This window comes from Marmota monax, unplaced genomic scaffold (genome assembly GCF_021218885.2).
Source record: "Marmota monax isolate L192 unplaced genomic scaffold, Marmota_monax_Labrador192_F-V1.1 WCK01_AAM20220418_F8-fsc00299, whole genome shotgun sequence".
In the NCBI taxonomy this organism is placed as follows: Eukaryota; Metazoa; Chordata; class Mammalia; order Rodentia; family Sciuridae; genus Marmota; species Marmota monax.
In genome coordinates, this window is record NW_026694371.1 from 690,780 (window position 1) to 709,672 (window position 18,893).

At 47.2% G+C, this 18,893-nt stretch overlaps 2 pseudogenes; both read left to right on the forward strand.

Annotated features, from left to right (window-relative positions):
- Positions 1 to 18,618, forward strand: part of LOC124109251 (leucine-rich repeats and immunoglobulin-like domains protein 1) — a 47,525-nt pseudogene extending 28,907 nt beyond the window's left edge.
- LOC124109262 (U4 spliceosomal RNA) lies at positions 7,767 to 7,840 on the forward strand (annotated as a pseudogene).
- Positions 18,619 to 18,893: the final 275 nt, after the last annotated feature.

The window sequence follows — 18,893 nt, forward strand, 5'->3', positions numbered from 1 at the left end:
GACACCCTATGTCTAAATAAAATATTAAATAGGGCTGGGGATGTGACTCAGTGCTTAAGCACACTTGGGTTCAACCCGTGATACCAAAATAATAATAATAATAAAATGATTTGATGCCTGTGATTTAGATTTGAAATAATCCAGTTGGATTAGAAAATGACAAAAGGGGAGAGACAGAGGTGATCATGAGATTGTCACAATCTGATGACAGCTGTAGGTGTGTGACAGCCATCTGGGGTTCAGCCTTGTCTGCTATCATGGTGTGTGAAGGTTTATGCATTAGAAGGGGAAGAGAAAAGCAGGTCTTAGTGTGCAGCTCCAGTCTGACCACTTTGCTTGGGGTTGAGTGACTGTTTAAGGAGGAAACTCTGCTGCTTGGATCCCGTCCCCTGCTGGGTTTCCTCAGCATGTCACTGGGAGTTCTGTGGCCTGGCCGTGCTGGAAGATGTGGCCACCATGCTACATCGCCCCATCTGAATGGGCTGGCCTCAGTCTGCAGGGCTCCCCTGAGAAGCACACAGGAGCCCTGAGGAGCCCCTGCAAGGTGGCCTGGGCTGGCCTTTGGAGAGCTTAAGAAGCTCGTCTTGCCGGATGTGCCTCTGATTGTGAGGGAGGCAGAGCTTCCCCTGGGGTCCTCCCTACCTCACCACAGGCCTAAATGGAGGTATTTTCCTATGAAGAGTGTGGGAGCAGCAGAGCCCTCTGTGACAACTGGGAGGACGTTGCCTTTCCCATCCTTGTTCCAAGTTTTGAGCTCAGATAGTTCTTCAAACTGGAGTGTTTCTTTCTCCCACGTTTGCCTGGGATTGTCATACTCTCCAGAGATCCTGTTCCAAAATGGCTCTGGAGTCACCTGCTGGGGACCTGCACAGGCAGCATGTGAGGAGAGAAGGGAGGATTTATGGACCCCAGGAGAGGCAGTTCTCTGGAACTGTTAATGACATGGGGAGGACAGGCGATGCAGGGGTCTGCCCTGGGGCAACGCCCATGTCTGGGGCATTCTTTGGGAGGCTGGGAGCAGAGGGCCATGTAAAGGGGTGTCTAGGGAGATACAGAGCTTCTGGGCTCCCACTAGGTAGGAAGTCCTGTAGCTGGTGGGCAGGGCCTTCAGAATGGATTCAAGGGGAAAGGAGGTTGTGCCTGTCATTATTGTCCCAGGGACATGAGCACCACTGCACTGCCCCCCTGTGCCTTGCCACTGTGGCTTGGGCAAGCACTGATTCAGCCTTTGGGAGCCCATGACTGACTAGGCAGGAGACTCATGAGGGGCTAGCCATCCCTTCCTTGGTATCCCTGGCTGTGGGACCGAACATCCACCCAGCAGAGAGCCTCAGCTTCCTTTGCCACCCAGCAGCTGTCTGTTAGAACCCCTGCCTTGTCTAGCTGGAGCGCCACCCACCCCGCACACGCCAGCAGGGAGAAGACAAATGCCTGTTTTAATCCACCCACAGCCCAACTGGCCCTGCAACATCAAGAATTCATTTTATTGCTATTGTCACCATTAGAAATAATAGCCTGGCCTCCCTGTGAAAGGGGTCAACGTGACTAATATTTAGTTGAAATAGAGCCTGGCTTTTTCCTGGATCTGGTTTGCAGATTTAGCTAATTAGCTGCATTCACTTTTACTAGGACCTGGGGGGATCCGAGAAAATGGAGAAGTTGGCAGTGCTCTCAGGCTTGCTTGGGGTTTGGTGCCCCCTGAGCTCTTATTTGCTGCTAGTTCCGTGGTTACAGAGCCTAAGCTAAGCCACCAGGTTTTCTGTGTTTGGTTTATTTGTTTTACCATAGAAATTTTGATTGTGAGGCTGTACAAATGCTTTTTGGGGTGAGACTGCTGTCATGTCCATGCACACCACCTCAGAGAGATGGGCATTCACAGCAGTCTCTGCCCTGTTTGCTCTCTGCCCTCCAAAGGAGACAGGAAACAGAGCTGGCTTGGTCTGAGGCTGAATGTGGAGTGACTGCTGGGGCCCTGGGAATGGAGGCCCCCAGGGGAGGAGTTTATTTCTGATGAAATGGGGGACAGGGAGCCCTGTGGCATGGCTGCCCCAGACGTTTACCTGTGGGCTGGTGGTGTCTGCAGAGCGGGTGTAGCAGTCTCCCCCCTCCAAGCTCCTGAGGACACCTGCGGCTTCTGCCTTGTTGCAGTTAGGTTGAAGCTCAGACAGTTGGCGATGGCCTGGCCCTGCCATCTTTGATTTTGAGGGCTCACCTTCCCTTTCTTGGCATCCCTGCAGGAGGACTTGGTGCTCACTGCCTTCTCTAGTGGGAGGTAGAACTGGCCTTTTTATGGCAGATTTCTTACCTGGTTCTTGGTGGGACCTGTGTCTGATGGGTTGACATCATATAAAATCTGGAGTTTTGCTCAAAAACCACAGCACAAGTCATCTCCTGCAGGCTGAGGGCAAGGACCCAGCTCACCACAGCCACACCCTGGCTGCCAGGGTGCATCTCAGGTGCAAAGAGCTGTGGAGCCACCTTGACAGACACCCATTTCCTGACCCCTTCTTACCTTTTTGGGAACCATTATCCCTGGAACATAGTTCTCAGAAGTGGGCAGCAGTTTTCAGATCCACAGTCTTCGTTAGCCCCTCGGCTTCTTCTCACTGAGACAGTGCCCAGCCTGTCTCCTGTAATGATATTGCCCGCCTCACCCCACCCACCTCAGGAGGCCCTTGGAGACAGAGGGCCAGACCAGACAAGTGGTTTCCACTTGTTGCTACAAGAGGTTTTTTTTCCAATGGCTTTTATTTGTTCTTTTTATTTATACAGGACAATAGAGTGTATTTTGACATATTACACATACATGGAGTCTAACTTCCCATTCTTGTGGTTGTACATGATATGGAGTTTCACTGGTTGTGTATTCACATATGAATATAGGAAAGTTATGTCCCATTCATTCCACTGCCTTTCCTGTTCCCATCTCCCTCCCTTCCTTTCATTTCCCTTTGTCTAATCCAATGGATTTATTTTATTCCCCCAACCACCCTTGTTTTGGGCTAGCATTCACAGATCAGAGTGAATATCCGGCCTTTGTTTTGGGGGATTGCCTCATTTCGCTTAACATGATAGTCACTGGTTCCATCTTTTTACCTACAAATGCCATAACTTCATTCTTTGAGGCTGAGTAATAATAATACCATTGTATATATACCATATTTTCTTTATCCATTCATCTATTGAAGAGCACCTAGGTTGACTCCATAGCTTAGCTATTGTGAATTGAGCTGCTATAAGTGCTGATGTGGCTACGTCACTGTAGTGTGCTTATTTTTAGTCCTTTGGGTATAAACCATGGAATGGGATAACTGGGTCAAATGGTGGCTCCATTCCAAGTTTTCTGAGAAATCTCCAGACTGCTTTCCAGAGTAGTTGCACAAATTGCCATCCCACCAGCAATGCCTGAGTGTGCCTTTTCCCCACATCCTCACCAACATTTATTATTGCTTGTATTCTTGATGAGTGCCATTCTGATTGGAGTGAGATGGAATCTGCAGGGGGCCTTTGTCGGCCCTAAAGTGTGTACACCTTCAGCCTGTCCTTGCTACTGAATTGTAATAGAGAAAAGTGCTTCCTCTCAGAAGGGGTAGGGCTGTGTATGTTCCCTGGGATCTCAGCACAGGTCAGCTTCCCCTGCCTCTCACCAGACAGGCTGACCAGGGAGCATCGCGCTGATCATGTGTTCTTTCTCCCCACTTTCCCCCCACCCTCTCTCTTCCTGGATGTTTGGTAACTGCAGGACTCTCATTGGGAACAAGATCAAGTCCATGGCAAAGAGCGCGTTCATGGGGCTGGAATGCCTGGGGCACCTGTGAGTATCTCGCCAGACCTTGCCTGTCCCGCAGGCCTGCCAAAGGTGGCCACAGCAAAGTCTGCTGGTGATTTAGTCAGCATCTTTGTAAACTGAGAAACAGGCTATTTAGAAGCCACAGCTGCTTTAACTCTGGCCCTTATCTTGCCCATGCCAGAGCAGTCACAGAACATATGGCCAGTTGGTGTGCTCCCAATTAATGCAACTGGTGTGTAGACAATACCTTTCTCCCTGCTGCTGCCTGTGTCGCCACTGCCCCCACTCCTTCCCAGGCCCTGGTCTCCTCGCCATCCCCATTAGGCCAGCCAGCAGAGTGACGCATACACCACCCCACTGGGAACTTCTCTATGGCTGTGGTTGCCTTCCCAGCCCTGGGAGGAAGGGGACCAGCCAGCCTTGAGACCTTCACAGTGCTTCTGGGATAGCTGCCTTGAGTGTGTGTGCTTTAGTTTGTTTTCTCTTTGAACCAATTTGATCCCATGTTCTGCTGGGAGAGCCTTGACTTGCTGAGCAGGCCTGCACCAGACTCTGTGCTGCCCCTCAGACTGGCTGGGTCCCCGTGTCACTGCACGTGCTGTGTCAACATGTGTGAGAGCCACCTCCTGTGAAGTTATCACCTGTGGGTCACCTAAAGCCAAGGCTGTCCTGGAAAACCTCTGAGTTTCCTGGCTCAGACACGTGGCTAGATGGAAGGGCACGTGGTGTTTCTTTTTTTAATATTTTATTATTTTTTTTTAGTTGTAGATAGACACAATATCTTTGTTTTATTTTTATGTGGTGCTGAGGATCAAACTCAGGGACTTGCACATGCTAGGTGAGTGCTCTACCACTGAGCCACAACCCCAGCCCAGCACCCAGGGTTTCTTTGCACAAGTCCTTGTGTTGTGTTTCAGGGACCTGGACGAGAATGCCATCAGGTCTGTGCAGCTGGACACCTTTATCAAGATGGGGAATCTTAAGAAGCTGTATGTACCTGGGCTTCCTGGGGCCTTTGTGAGCATGAGGAAGAACTTCCAGAGTAATAAACCCTTGTAATTGATTTATGCTCACTTTTTCTAATAGCTATGATCATTTATGGGTGAATTTAATTAAATCGTTTTTTTAAAAAAAAATACATGGGGAAATTGGCTTGGTGGTGCATGCCTGTCATCCCAGCAGCTCAAGAGGTTGAGGAAGGAGGATCACAAGTTCAAAGACAACCTCAGTAACATAGCAAGCCCCTAAGCAACTCAGCAAGACCCTGGCTTTAAATAAAAAGGGGCTGAGGATGTTGCTCAATGGTTAAGTGCCTCTGGGTTCAGTCCCTGGCACTCCCCCAAACTCTGCCAAAAAAAAAAGAAGAAGAAGAAGAAGAAGGCACACAGCTTGGCCAGTCAAAAAGCAGAAGCCGTAAAAGAAGAAAAGAAGACTTCTTAGAACTTGTTGCAGAGTTTAGATCAAAGTCCCAGGGCTGCGGACTGAGTTTGGAAGTTCCAAGTAGCTTATCAGGAAAGTATTCTTGCCACTGTAAGGTGTATCCAAGGTCAGGAAAAGGAGAGAAGGTGTCCCCATGGTAACAGGAGCAGAGTCTGAGAACAAGGGCCAAGTTCAGGCCATCACTCTTCCAAGCGCAGCCTCTGGACCAGGGATCTCAGCACCACTCTGGAGCTTGGTAGGAGGGCAGAGTTGGGCTCCACCCTGAAGGACTCATCAAGCTGCACTTGGTGAGACTCTCCAGGTAGGTTCTAGGTGTTGTTCCTCTAGAGAAAGGGGAACAACACCTAGGGGAAGGGCATCTCCCAGGTCAGCTTGCTGGTACTGGCGTCACGTGCTGTGGGTGGCAATGAATGTCCCCGTCTGTTAAAACTGCACTGTTCCCATGCAGTCCCACCCTCAGTGTCCTTTTCTTTGTTTCAGCCACATCAGCAGTGACAGCTTTCTGTGTGACTGCCAGCTCAAGTGGCTGCCTCCATGGCTCAAGAGCAAGACACTGCAGGCCTTCATGATAGCCCCCAGTGCCCACCCAGGGTCACTGAAGGATCAGAGCATTTTCTCAGTACCACCAGACAGTTTTGTGTGTGGTAAGACCACGTGGAAGATTTTTTTTTTCCATGAAGGGCGAGGAGGCCAGGAGGGACTCCTGCTTGTGGGAGTAATTGTTGTGATCCCGGGAAATCCCAGCCCATGGCTGCAGATCAGCCCCTGGATGCAATTTATTTTCTGCTGAAATCACACATGGTATTTACCATGAGGTGCCTTCCGTGACATTAGAAGTATATGCGTTCAATCAGAGGGCAGCATGCAGGGGCTCAGTGACACTCAGAATTATTAGCCACAGGAAGATGTTTCCAGTGTTTCAGGAGAGATCTGGTGCCCTGGTGTCGCTGGGAGTTTACGCAGCATATGATGCTGGAGGTTTCACGCATGTTTCTTCCCAGACCCAAGAATGAGAGGTCCACTGCAGGAAAGATAGGTCTCAGGAGAACATTCACTCTAGTAAAAACAATCCTTCTGTGTTGACCTGCATTCTTGCTGTGTCTCCAAACCCCTGAAATCTGCATGGGTAGCTAGAGATGCCTCCTTCATTCTGGTTGTTGGAATGCCATCTTTTTTTTTTTCTTTTTTGACCAGGAGTTCTCAGGATCCAAGTTTGGTTGCAAAGAGTACAGAAAATGCTGAACAGCTGAATACACACACACACACACACACACACACACACATACAGGCTAGCCCAGACAGGAATGATGCAGCTTCTCAGCCACTAAGATTGAGATGAATTTTGAGTTGTTCTGGTGTTTGCTTGGAGCAAGAGAGAGGATAGGATTCCACACCTGTCAGGCCTTGCTGGGCAGGTGCACATCTCTCCTGCTGCCAGATCCTGGCTAGGACATTCCTAACTGGAAGCCCACCTAGCAGTGTAGGGGTTCTGCTGGGACATGTCTGTGACCTAATTTTGGCTCTTGCACTAGTCATTTCTCTTCTGAGGGTGAAAGAGGACTGCCTTCTGTCCATGCCTTCACCCTTCACCCCATTAGGACAAACCCCTTCTTAGTGTGGGCCTGCTGGCCACCCTCCCGCCTGGTTCAGACCAGGGAGAAGTAAGCATGGAGAATATGGTTGCAGACCTCCGGACTGTGCCAGTACTCCTTAGGGGCTTTCTGCATGGGATCTGAGGCTGTGCCTAGTTCAGGCTCCCTGGGCACAGCTGGTCTATGGTTCATCGCCCATTGCTCATTGAGCCCTGGACCATTAATCTCTTTCCATAGCTCCCTGGAGTGAAGTTATGTGCCACTTCCTCCCATTCCTGCTACAGGGCAGCCTTTCCCTTGGACAATCCAGGGATGACTTCCAGTCTGCTGTGACAGCCTCTGACCTGGGGCGCTGGCATTCTCTGGATTGCAATGGTTATTTATTTCACATCTCTCAGGCTGACCCCCGCATTTTAGCTCAGGCTTCCACCCACCCCACCCCGCCCCACCTCCAAAAAACAACCATCTATTGTTAATGGGAATCACAAAAACACTTGTCAGAAGATCAGAGTTTCCAGCTCTGTGGGCTCTCCCACATCTTAAAAAATATTCAAAGCACAATCACCTCTCACCCTCCAAGAGGGCAAGTAGAGCCAGGTAGGAGCCAGCGCTGGTAAGCAAGGGGACACCCCCAATCCCCCACCCACACTGCTGGGGGAGTACAAGATGCGCAGTTCCTTTGGAAGGCAGCCTTAGCAATTCCTCATTTAAACAGTTATGATACAAATGCATGTCTGGTACAAATGCATATCTCATGAAAACCACTCTACTTATGTGTTCACAGCAGCATTGTTTATAACAGTCAAAAATGGGAACCCAAAGGCCCACCACTTGATGGATGAACAGAGGAAGGTGGCATAGCCAGACTCTGGAGTATTATTAGGCCATAAAATGCAACCCATCTCTCCCACAGCCTGGATGATCTTTGAAAATGATAAGCTAACAGCTTTGTGCAGTGGCAGTATCATAGCCAATGAGGTTTATCTGAGGTGCAATTATTGCTAATTGAAAATGCTAAGCTAAGGGCAAGGCATCAGTGACAAAGCACCACAGTCTACAACCCAGTCAGAGGGAACATCCAGGAAAGGGAGATCTATAGAGATAGGAAGTGCTCCAGCCTGGAGAAAGATGGAGGGGGAAAGCAAGTAGCTACAAAGTGCTTCTCCATGAGGTGACAAAGATATTAAAATTGACTATAGCCATGCCGACACCCACACATGAATACACTATACACTATTCAGTTGTGAACTTGTAAGGGGCAAGTTGCAGTGTAGGTGAATTGTTATTCAGTAAAACTTTGTGTGTGTGTGTGTGTGTGTGTGTGTGTGATAAATATAATTTACATGTCATAAAAATTCACCTCTTTAAAATGTGAACTTTGGTTTTAGAATATCCTAAGTGTGTGTCATCATTACTACTCTCTGATTCACAACATTTTCATCACCTCTGAAAGAAACCACAACCCCACACCTTAGCAGGTGCTCCCTCTTCTCCTGGCACCCGGCCAACCCTGGCGGTCACTAATCCACATGTGTATCTGACATGCCTATTCTGGACAGGTAACATGAATGCTGTTGGACGGTATGTGGCCTGTGGAACTCTTCCTTTCTTACTTTGCCTGGTCTTCTCCCCCACTGAGGGGATTGAATCTGGGGTCTGAGCTGCCCCCTTCCCTGAGCATAATTTTTATTTTATTTTATCTTTAATATTGTTTTAGTTACAATTGGGTACAATACCTTTATTTTATTTGTTTATTTTTATGTGGTGCTGAGGATTGAACCTAGCACCTCACACATGCTAGGCAAGTGCTGTACCGATGAGCCCCAGCCCCAGCCCCTGAGCAAATTTTAAGGCATCAGTTCCTTTTCTGTTACTGAATGACATCCTGCTGTATGGATATAGGTTTCGTTTCATCCCTTCATCAGATGGAGAATATTAGATGGTGCTTACTTTGGGGATTTTATGATTAATTGGTGTGAACATTCATTCACTGGTTAGTTATGTGAATTCTCTTGGGATTGCACCTGGGAATAAAATCTCTGGGTCATATGGTAGCTCTAGGTTTGAACGAAGAACTGTCAAAATGTTTCTTTCAAAGCGGCTTCAGGATTGTACACACCAACTGGCAATGTGTGGGGTTCTGATTTCTTTCTTGCTGACATGTGCTATCTTTTTTTTTTAATTTTAGATTTGCTAATGAGAACAAAGTGGAATCTCATGGTAGTCTTAATATTTCCACAGTGACTCATGATGTTGAACAACTTTTTAGATGCTTATTGGATCATGCATAGCTTCTTTGGAAAAGTAGCTACTCAAGTCATTTGTCCATATTCATTTCACTATTTATTTTGTTATGAGATATCAATTCTGAATATGAGACCCTCATCAGTTCTATGATTTGTAAATATCATTTCCTACTCTGTGAATTGTGGTGGTTGTTTTTCAGTTTCTTGACAGTTGTGCAAAAATTTCTTAAAAAATATTTTTAGGGCTAGGCTCAGTGTTGCATCCCTTTAATCCCAGAAGCTTGGGAGGCTGAGCCAGGAGAATTGCAAGTTCAAAGCCGCCCTCAGCAATTGTGAGGTGCTAAATAACAACAAAAAATCCATTTACAATAGTTTTTTGTGGGGGAGTGGGTACCAGGGATTGAACTCAGGGACACTCAACCCCTGAGCCACATCCCCAGCCCACTTTTGTATTTTATTTCGAGACAGGGTCTCACTGAGTTGCTTAGTGCCTCATCATTGCTGAGGCTGGCTTTACTCCTGACTTAGCCTCCCAAGCTGCTGGGATTACAGGTGCACACCACCGAGCCCAGCTAAGTGTAATATTAACTGTGGGTTTTCAAAGATGAACTCTATGTAGTTGAGTAAGTTCCCTTCTTATCTCTAATTTTTGAGTATTTTTAATATGAAAAGGTATTGGATTCTGTCTGGTATATGTTATATGTTATATGTGTGTGTGTGTGAAATGAATGTGTGGGTTTATTTTCCGTCTTTATTTTATTGACAATGGTCTATTGCATTGATTTTTGGATGTTAAACCTTGCTTTCCTGGGTTCAGCCTAAATTGATTATAGTATGAAATTCTTTTTAGGTGCTATACATTTCAGTTTGCTAAGATTTTTGCTGAAGTTTTTGCATCTATACTCAGACATTGTTCTCTAGGTTGTTGTTGGTGTGTGTGTGATGTTTTTCTTAGGTTTTGCTGTTAGAGTAATAGTTGTATAAAATGAGTTGGAAGATATTCTCTTCACATTTACTTGTCCAAAAAAAAAAAAGAAGAAAAAATGCTTTGGATGCTTTGGATTGGCTCTCTCTCTAAATGTTTGGTAGAATTCATTTTAGTCTGAGATTTTCTTTGTACATTTAAAAATTCTTAAACTCTAAAGTGTCTCCTTAATGTTGATCTAAAATTTCTGTTTCTTCTTGAGTCAGTTTTAGGAGATTGAGCATTTCAACCAGGTGGTCTGATTAGCTGGTATACTGTAGCTAGAGTGTTCCCTGTATTCCTTTGGCTTGACAGAAAGTTAGTAATAGGATGCCCAATTTTGTGTCTTCTGTGTTTTCTCACCTGCCCACTAGTCAAGCTAAGGTTTTTCAATTTCAAAGGACCAATTTTTGCTTTGCAGTGATTTTCTCATTTTCCGGTCCTCATACTTTCATTTTTGCTCAAACTCTTATTAATTTCTTCTTACTGCTTGCTGTGAGCAGAGTTTATTCTTCTTTTTCTCAGTTAAAAAACTGGATTATTAATCCTAAACTTCTTTAATACAGGTATTTCCAGCAATAATTACATGAGCATCATTTTAGGCGCAGCTTCCGAGACTTAACATGATGTGTTCAGTTTTCATTCAACTCAAAGCATCTTCCAGGGTCCCTGTGATTTCTTTACTGTGTAGAAGTGCACTGCTTAATTTCCACAAGTTGAATTCCAAATATTCTCTTCACTATTGATTTAAAAGTCATTCTACTGTCATCAAAAAAAAAGATATTTTGTGTGATTTCCATTTTTTAAATTTTATTGGACCTATGTTTTGACCTAAAATACAGTCTTAGAGATCATTCCATGTACATTTCAAAAGAATATTATGCTGTTGTTAGGTGGAGGGTGTTCCATTGGTATATGTTAGATGTAGTTGGTCTATACTATAGTTCAAGTCTTCTTTCTCCTTGTCATTCTGCCTAGTTTTTCTTGCCATCTTTGGAAATAGACTATTATTGTTATATTGTCTGTTCTTCTCTTCATTTCTGAGAGGTTTTGCTCTACATTTTGTAAATCTCAGTTAGATGCACATATTATAATTTGTATGTCTTCCTGATGGATTGATTTCCTCATTTACATGATAAAATATTTCGTCTCATATTGGGTGACTGTTTAATTATCTTGGATCTAAACTACCATACTGGGTCACAGTTTTTTTTTAATCCATTATGGTTCTCCTTGCCTTTTGATCAGAGTGATTAATCATTTACTCTTTTGTTTTGTTGGGAGGGGGTACTGGGGGTTGAACCCAGGACCACTCAACCACTGAGGCCCTTTAGGGCCTCTCCTAGATTAGTGTTGTGGAGCCTGGTCTGTACTGTCCCTTGAGTTCCTGGTTGGTTTGCTAGTGAGTAGCCACATCCCAGCCCTATTTTGTATTTTATTTAGAGACAGGGTCTCACTGAGTTGGTTAGCAGCTCACTTTTGCTGAGGCTGGATTTGAACTCATGATCCTCCTGCCTCAGCCTCATGAGCCACTGGGATTACAGGCGTGCGCCATGATGCCCAGTTCCTGTTAGTATTTCTTGTAGGACAGGTCTGGTAGCAATAAATTCTCTCAATTTGGAAATTTCTTTTTATAATCTGGGAATGTTTTAATTTCATCTTTATTTTTGAAAGATAGTTTTGCTGGATCTGTGATTCACAGACTTTTTATGTACTTTGAATATGACTCCCACTGCCTTTTGACCTTCCTGGTTTCTAATAAGAAACCAGCTATGAGTGGTTTCAAGGACCCCCTGCATGTGATAAGTTGTCTTCCTTGTGCTGTTTTCAAGATTCTTTGATTTTGGCATTTGATGCTTGACTCTGATGAACCTAGGCCTTTTGAATGGATTTTGCTTAAGAGTTCATTAAACTTTTCAGATATGTGGGTGCATGTTTTCCACCCAGTTTCATATGTTTGGGTCCATCAGAGCTTCAAACATACTCTCCCTCTTTCTTGGGTCCTCTTCTTGGACTCTCATTATCTGGTGTTGTCATGCTTGATGCTCTTGAACAGATCTCTGTAGTTCTGTGTATTTCTTCACGTGTTTTTGTTTCCCACACTGGATATCTCTGCTGTCTCAATTTCACTGACTCATCTACAAGCCCCGTACTGCTCCTGAGCCCTCTAGGGTAGAGTTTTTTTTAATATTTTTATTTGTAGATGGACACAATACCTTTATTTTAGTTAGATTTTTTAAATGTAGTACTGGGGATTGAACCCAGGGCCTTACACATGTAGGCAAGTGTTCTACCACTGACCTTCGACCCCAGCCCTAGGGTGGATTTATAATTTCATTTACTATACTTCTAAATGCCATGGTTTGTATTTGGTTCATTTTTAGATTTTCTGTTCATTGTTCGTTTCTCTTGAGTAAGAAAGTGTTGTCATGCTTTAATTTTCTTAGACATAGATTCTTTTAATTTTTCTAGTATCTTTATAATAGCTGATGTTATTTAATAAGTCCAAGATCTCAGTTTTCTCAGGGACAGGTTGTACTAACTTTTTTCTCCTGTTTCAAAATCGATTGTTGAAAATTGGGTGTTTAAGATAAAATAATATGCCAGACGCGGTAGCACAGGCCCCATCCCAGTGGCTCAGGAGGCCGATGCAGGAGGATCTTGAGTTCAAAGTCAGCCTCAGCAAGTTTGTGAGTCCCTAAGCCACCCAGTGAGACTCTGTCTATAAATAAAGTACAAAATAGGGCTGGAGATGTGGCTCAGTGGTGAAGCACCACTGGGCTCAATACCTAGCTCAAAAAAATTAAAAAAAAGATGAAATGATGTGGCAAGTCCAGAAGTCAGATCTTCCTGTCCTCCCCCAGCGCTTGCTGTCCCATCCCCATTCCTTTAGGGCCTCTCCTAGACGATTGTTGTGGAGACTGCTCTGTACAGCCCCTTGAGTTCTTGCTTGGTTTGCTAGTGAGTAGCCAATAATTGGACACAGAAGTCCTTAAGTCACCCCCATCAGCAATCCTGAGTCCTTCATCCAGGCCGTGTGTGTGCACGGTGGGCCACACCCTCACTTCCTCCTTGTGCCTGTCTGCCAGCCCAGCCCAGGCAAGAAACGAGGCTCCCCCTGGGTCTTTGCAGGGTGCGTGTATAGCCCTGTACGTGGGTGTGGCCTTTCTGATTCCCAGGACTCTGGTGGACCTCACAGGGCCTGCTGCTGGCATCTCATTCGCCTGACTCTCCTTCAGTTTCTTGACCACTGTCCTATTCACCCTGACTGGTGCAGTCACCTGGCACAGTGGCTCTGTTACACAGTGGCCACTATTTTCATCAGATGCCTGGCGACAGGGATTCTTGTGGTGGGCCTTCTTCATGAGTGGGGCTTTCCAGGTCTTGGCCTGACAGGTCACACAGTGACACTGCTCTGATGGGCTTTGGGGGAGCTCCACCTGCCGCCTAATGGTTGCTAACTGAGTTTCAAGGCTGTCACAGAGCCCTTGAGTGGGTGGCAGAGCTGTGGAGGCACAGGCCATCCTGGGCAGGGGCAGGTCCCCACCTCTCAAGACAGCAGAGAGCAGGACCAGTGTCTTGGAGGGTGGCACGAGGTCCTGTACTCAGAGCGGCTCTCTTCAGGGCTGCTGTTTGTGGAGGGGACGGAGGAGCATGAGTGGGCACTTGCCCTCACCATGGAACCTGGGGAGATTTTTCTGATCATTAAAGTGCCAGTGACAGAGTTGACTCGCGGGTCTTCAGAAGTGGTGGTGCCCTGTGCTCAGTCAGCCCCACAGACCACAGAACAAACTTGACCTCACTCTGGCAGGGTTGTCTGGGTGTATTCTGAGAGAGACCCCACTGCCACCTCAAGACTCAGACCACTAAGTGACTCTCTGCCAGGGAAGTTGTTATTTGTACCAGGTAAAAGAGGTCCCAGGGGGCTTACCCGCAGAGCCACATCCCCAACCCTTTTCTATACTTTAGAGACAGGGTCTCACTGAGTTGCTTAGGGCCTTGCTGAGTTGTTGGGGCTGGCTTTGAACATGATCCTCCTGCTTCAGCCTCCTGAGCCACTGGGATGACAGGCATGTGCCACAGCGCCTGGCTGACCAGAGCAGCTTTGTCAGGAATTGTGGTGATGCCTGCGGTGCAGCTGGACACTGACTCTGACATCCCAGTGCTTGCTGAGGCTGAGCCAGTGAGCCACGTGCTTCTGCCCGGGTGGCCCTCAGACTGTGTGGCCCTCAAGCTGCCCCAGGGGAGGCATGGACCTTCTCTCTGTGATTCCAGCTTGGTGAGCAGGTATTTCTGTTTCTGGCCTCTCTCCTGGTGGCTTGTGAATGCAGGAAAGCCTTAGGCCACAACTCCACCTGCATGACCCATTACCCTATGAGGTGCAGTAGGCAGAATGTCAGCAACAGCCTGAGGCTCTATCACTAGCTGGAGTGGAGAGGTTGAGGAAGTGCTGTGCCCTGGTGGGGAGAGGCTGGCACTTTCTCTGGGATGCTCATTGCTCTTTGTTGGCTGTAGCAGAGTCCTGGGCTGGTGAAGGCAGAGGGCGGGGAGGGAGCAAGCTGTGGCCCTCGCACACGGGGAGTCTCTTCCCCAGAGACATTCCCTGCATTTGCAGCTAGCTATCCCCTAACCTCCCCCTTTGTGTATGTTTTCCAGTGCTGCCATCATTTACCAAAAGGCCCCAAGACATCACCATCTGGACAGGCACCTTGGCTCCCCTTGAGTGTGCTGCCACTGGCCATCCCAAACCCCAGATTGCCTGGCAGAAGGACAGAGGCTGAGACTTCCCTGCAGCTTGGGAACATCGCATGTATGTCATGCCAGAAGACAACGTGTGTTTTCATCACTGATGTGAAAATGGGCATTTACAGCTGCACTGCCCAGAACTCAGCAGGCTTTGTGTCAGGGAATGTCACCCTGACTGTCTTAGGTTCAACCCCTGATGTATTCCGAGTGTGTGTGTGTGTGTGTGTGTGTAGGGGTCTTAAACAGCACCTAGGGCAAACGCTGTGGAGTTGCTCTTTGGAGCCTAGGAGTTATTGGAAGGTGTTTCTACTGTTTGAAATTTGGGGCTGATTTTAGGATTTTTCCTCTTTTTAAAGAAAAATATTTTTGGTACTGGGGATAGAACCAAGAGGCACTCAGCCACTGAACCACACCCCCAGCCATGTTTTGTATTTTATTTAGAGACCAGGTCTCACTGAATTGCTTAGTGCCTCGGTTTCGCTGAGGCTGGCTTTGAACACATGATCCTCCTTGCCTCGGCCTCCCAACCTGTAGGGATTACTGGCGTGTGCCACCATATCTGGCCCTATCTCTTTAAAAATACTAAAGGCCAGTGCAATGCCAGAGCCTTGAGCAACTGGAGACCAGACAGCATGCAGGAGGGGTGTGGTCTTAGTCAAGAACAGGGACACAAGCCAGTTTGGGAACAGGAGCATCTTTGTGACCTGAGATCAGCCATCTTCTGAAAAATTTGCTGCTCTAACAGAAGCTCTCTGGTGGGATTGTGCCATGTCTAGAGAACCAAGCAGACCCACAGCACTGAGGCCCCAGAGTGAGTGTGAGGTCTCTTGACCTCTTGCAGAGACCCCATCCTTGGTGGTACCCTTGGAAGACTGTGTGGTGTCTGTTGAGGAGATGGTAGCCCTCCAGTGAAAAGTGGCCAGCAGCCCCTCACCCCACATCACCTGGCTCAAGGGTAACCACCCACTGAGCCTCACCCACAGGTGCCACTTCACCCCTGGCAACCAGCTGCTGGTGGTCTAGAACATGGTGGTGGAGGATGCAGGTAACATCCTGGGCACAGAGCACACTCACAGCCAGCTGAGCATCTTGCCCACACCTGGCTGCAGGAAGGACAAGACTACCATGAGCATCTTCACCATCGCCGTGGGGTGCAGCATTGTTCTGACGTCTCTGGTGTGGGTGTGCATCATCTACCAAATCAGGAAGAAGAGCGAGTAGCACAGCGTCACCAACACAGGTGAGCATGGTGGCATTTATTTTCAGGTCAGGAGAAGCCATGACAGTTGACACTAAAAAATATTAATAGGGCTGGGGATGTAGCTCAAGCGGTAGCGCACTTGCCTGGCATGCGTGCGGCCTAGGTTCGATCCTCAGCACCACAACCAAAGATGTTGTGTCCACCGAAAACTAAAAAATAAATATTAAAAAAAAAATTCTCTCTCTCTCTCTCTCTCTCTCTCTCTCTCTCTCTCTCTCTCTCTCTCTCTAAAAAAATATTAACAAACTGCCTGCTGATATCCTCCTCATAAGTGGAGGCATCCTGTGCTGCTTGCCACATGGTGGATTGTCCCTGAAACTCACAGTGCTCTGGTTTTGTTAGTTCGGTCTCCCTTCCTGTCACTCTTCTCCATATTTTGTGGTCTTCACATTGGTTTCCCTGCTTTCGACCTGGGCTCAGGTAAGTCTCAGGTCTGGGAGGGCCTTTTTCCTGCACCGACTCCACCTGGTCTCTGAGCAGCGTCGATGGCTGTTTCCAGGGGATGCTGTTTGAGGCCTCACATTGAATGCGCATATGCATCTGTTGTCACTGCAACCCTGATATTTCATTGTCTTATCTCCTTTCAGATGAAACCTTTGTGCACCAGGTGTTCCAAGCTACCTCTCTTCTCAGGGGACCCTTTCTGACCAGCAAGAAACTGTGGTCAGGACTGATGGTGGCCATCGGGCCAATGAGGACATCGAGGGTGATGGTAAGGCCTCTGATACAGTGAGGTGGAGCTCTAGGTGACTGTCCCCCATAGGTAGAGATGGCCTCCCAAGATAGGCATTTGGCATTAGATGGGCAGCATCAGGTGAAAAAGGTGGCTGCCCTGCCAAGGCCTCTGCTCTTTGGCTCCGTCCTGGTCTGTCAAATTCTGCAGAGGTTTTAACATCCTGTGTCTCAGGAAAGTCACCCCCTGGGATTAGTAGTGAGTGTCCCAGTCGGGATAAGGTAGGACTGCTGTAAGAACAGCTGCAAGGGACAACCCAGGCCCCGAATCCAAGCCCTGCTTGCACAGTCAGCTGTTTGTGTCTGTGGGTTCGAGTACCTGCACACTAGAAATATTCAGGGCAGAGAAGCTGCATGAACATGCAGCCTTCTTTTCCTTATCATTATTCCCTAAAAATACAGTCCAACAGCTATGTATATAGTTACATTTTACTAGTCATGATGATTAATCTAGAGGTAACTCATATGGGAGGATATATGTAGGTCATGTGCAAATGGTGTGTCATTGTACACAAGGGACTTGAGCATCCCTGGATTTTGGTATCTGCATGGGGCTCTGGCACCGGCCCCTCATGGATACCAAGGGATGAGAGTGCAGGGGCAGTACCCAGATATGCTCTGTATTCCAGTGTCAGAGGGAGAGCACTCTACAGGGCCGCTGTTTAGTTGGTGGAAGATTATGAGCACTTGCTGGGCTGAAGCCCGAGCCTGTGAGAGCTGCTCCTCTAACATGGTTGTGGATGCTGCAGGACTGCTTGCTTGGAAAATGTTACTAGAAAACAGGCCCATTGCCAGCTTCACCCACCATTGATAGAAAGATTGCAGCAGCAGCTCTGCCCATTCTGTTCCTAAGGCTTATTGAGACATCCTAAGCAGTTTCTAAACCAGGGAGTCTGTTGCAATTGTGTATCTCAGAGATTGAGGCCTCTTCCCAGAGGTTGATGTTCACAGCATCACGTGCAGGCAGCCCAAGCTCGGTGTTAGGTACAGTAAAGAACCCTGGAACATTGACAGAGAAAGCTACTGGACACCTGGTCCACCTGAGATGGGTAGGTGATGCTTTCATCAGGAAAAGCAGTGCCTTTTTGAAATCAAAATCTGGGTTGACCTACTCACTAAATGAAGAGGGGAGATGCCTACATTTCCATCTAGTACTCTCTCTCCGAATTTAGTATATAAACAGGAAGGTCTGGCGTGGTGCCCTTTTAATTCTAGAAGTGTCTCCTAGATACTATTTATGATACAGTAAATCTGAGCAAAAATTTTCCAGAATCCTAAGCAACATAGGGAGATTTAGTATCTGTTCACCAGGGCTGTTTTGAGATGAAACTTCTAGTTGTTCAGAAAACTCTTAACCCTGCATGGTACCTAATTCAACTGTTGGGGTTTGCTTTTGTTTTCTTCTTCATTTTTTTGGCTGTGATCAAAGTAGTGTGACTACATTCTCTAAGTACGAGATTAGCTTGATCTTGGGCATGTGAGCATGAAAGACCCGTCTCCACTAACAGTGTGGCATGTTCCCAGACTTTTCCGTGAAGGTGTTTGGTGGGGGAGCAGGACCTCACTTGGATGTGAGTGAGTGGCCTGTTCTGTGTGCGGGGATGGAGATGAGCTGGCATTGGTTCTGATCTGGCTCGCTCTCTCCTTCAGAGCCCAGCAGGTCTCTTGTGTGCTGTGACTGCAATGCTGACGTGGACAGTTTCTCCAAGGAGCAGGCCCTCCACTCTCAGCCCACAGCCAGAGACAGCACACAGCCAAGTGCACTGCATGGCCAGAAGCCCAGCCAGGGTGACCGAGGAGACTCTCCACATCACCCTTGCAGTGGGTCCTGGGGACAGGTGGCATGAATGTTGCTAATCCACCACACACCGTGGGTCAGAACATTTAGGCTTTCTTCCTTCTCTGAACCTCATTTTTTTGTTAAAAGCAAATGTGGTCTTATCCATGTTGCCGGATTGTTAGCTGAGGCTTTTTATTAAGGCAAAGGCTGCTGGTGTTGGTAGCTGTGCATTTTTCAATAATGATGTTTTAATTCTGCCAATATAATATTACATTGGGGGATAAAAAAGATTAAGTTCTCACCCTTCAGGGCTATTTCTACTGAGGAGCCAGAGCAGGCCTG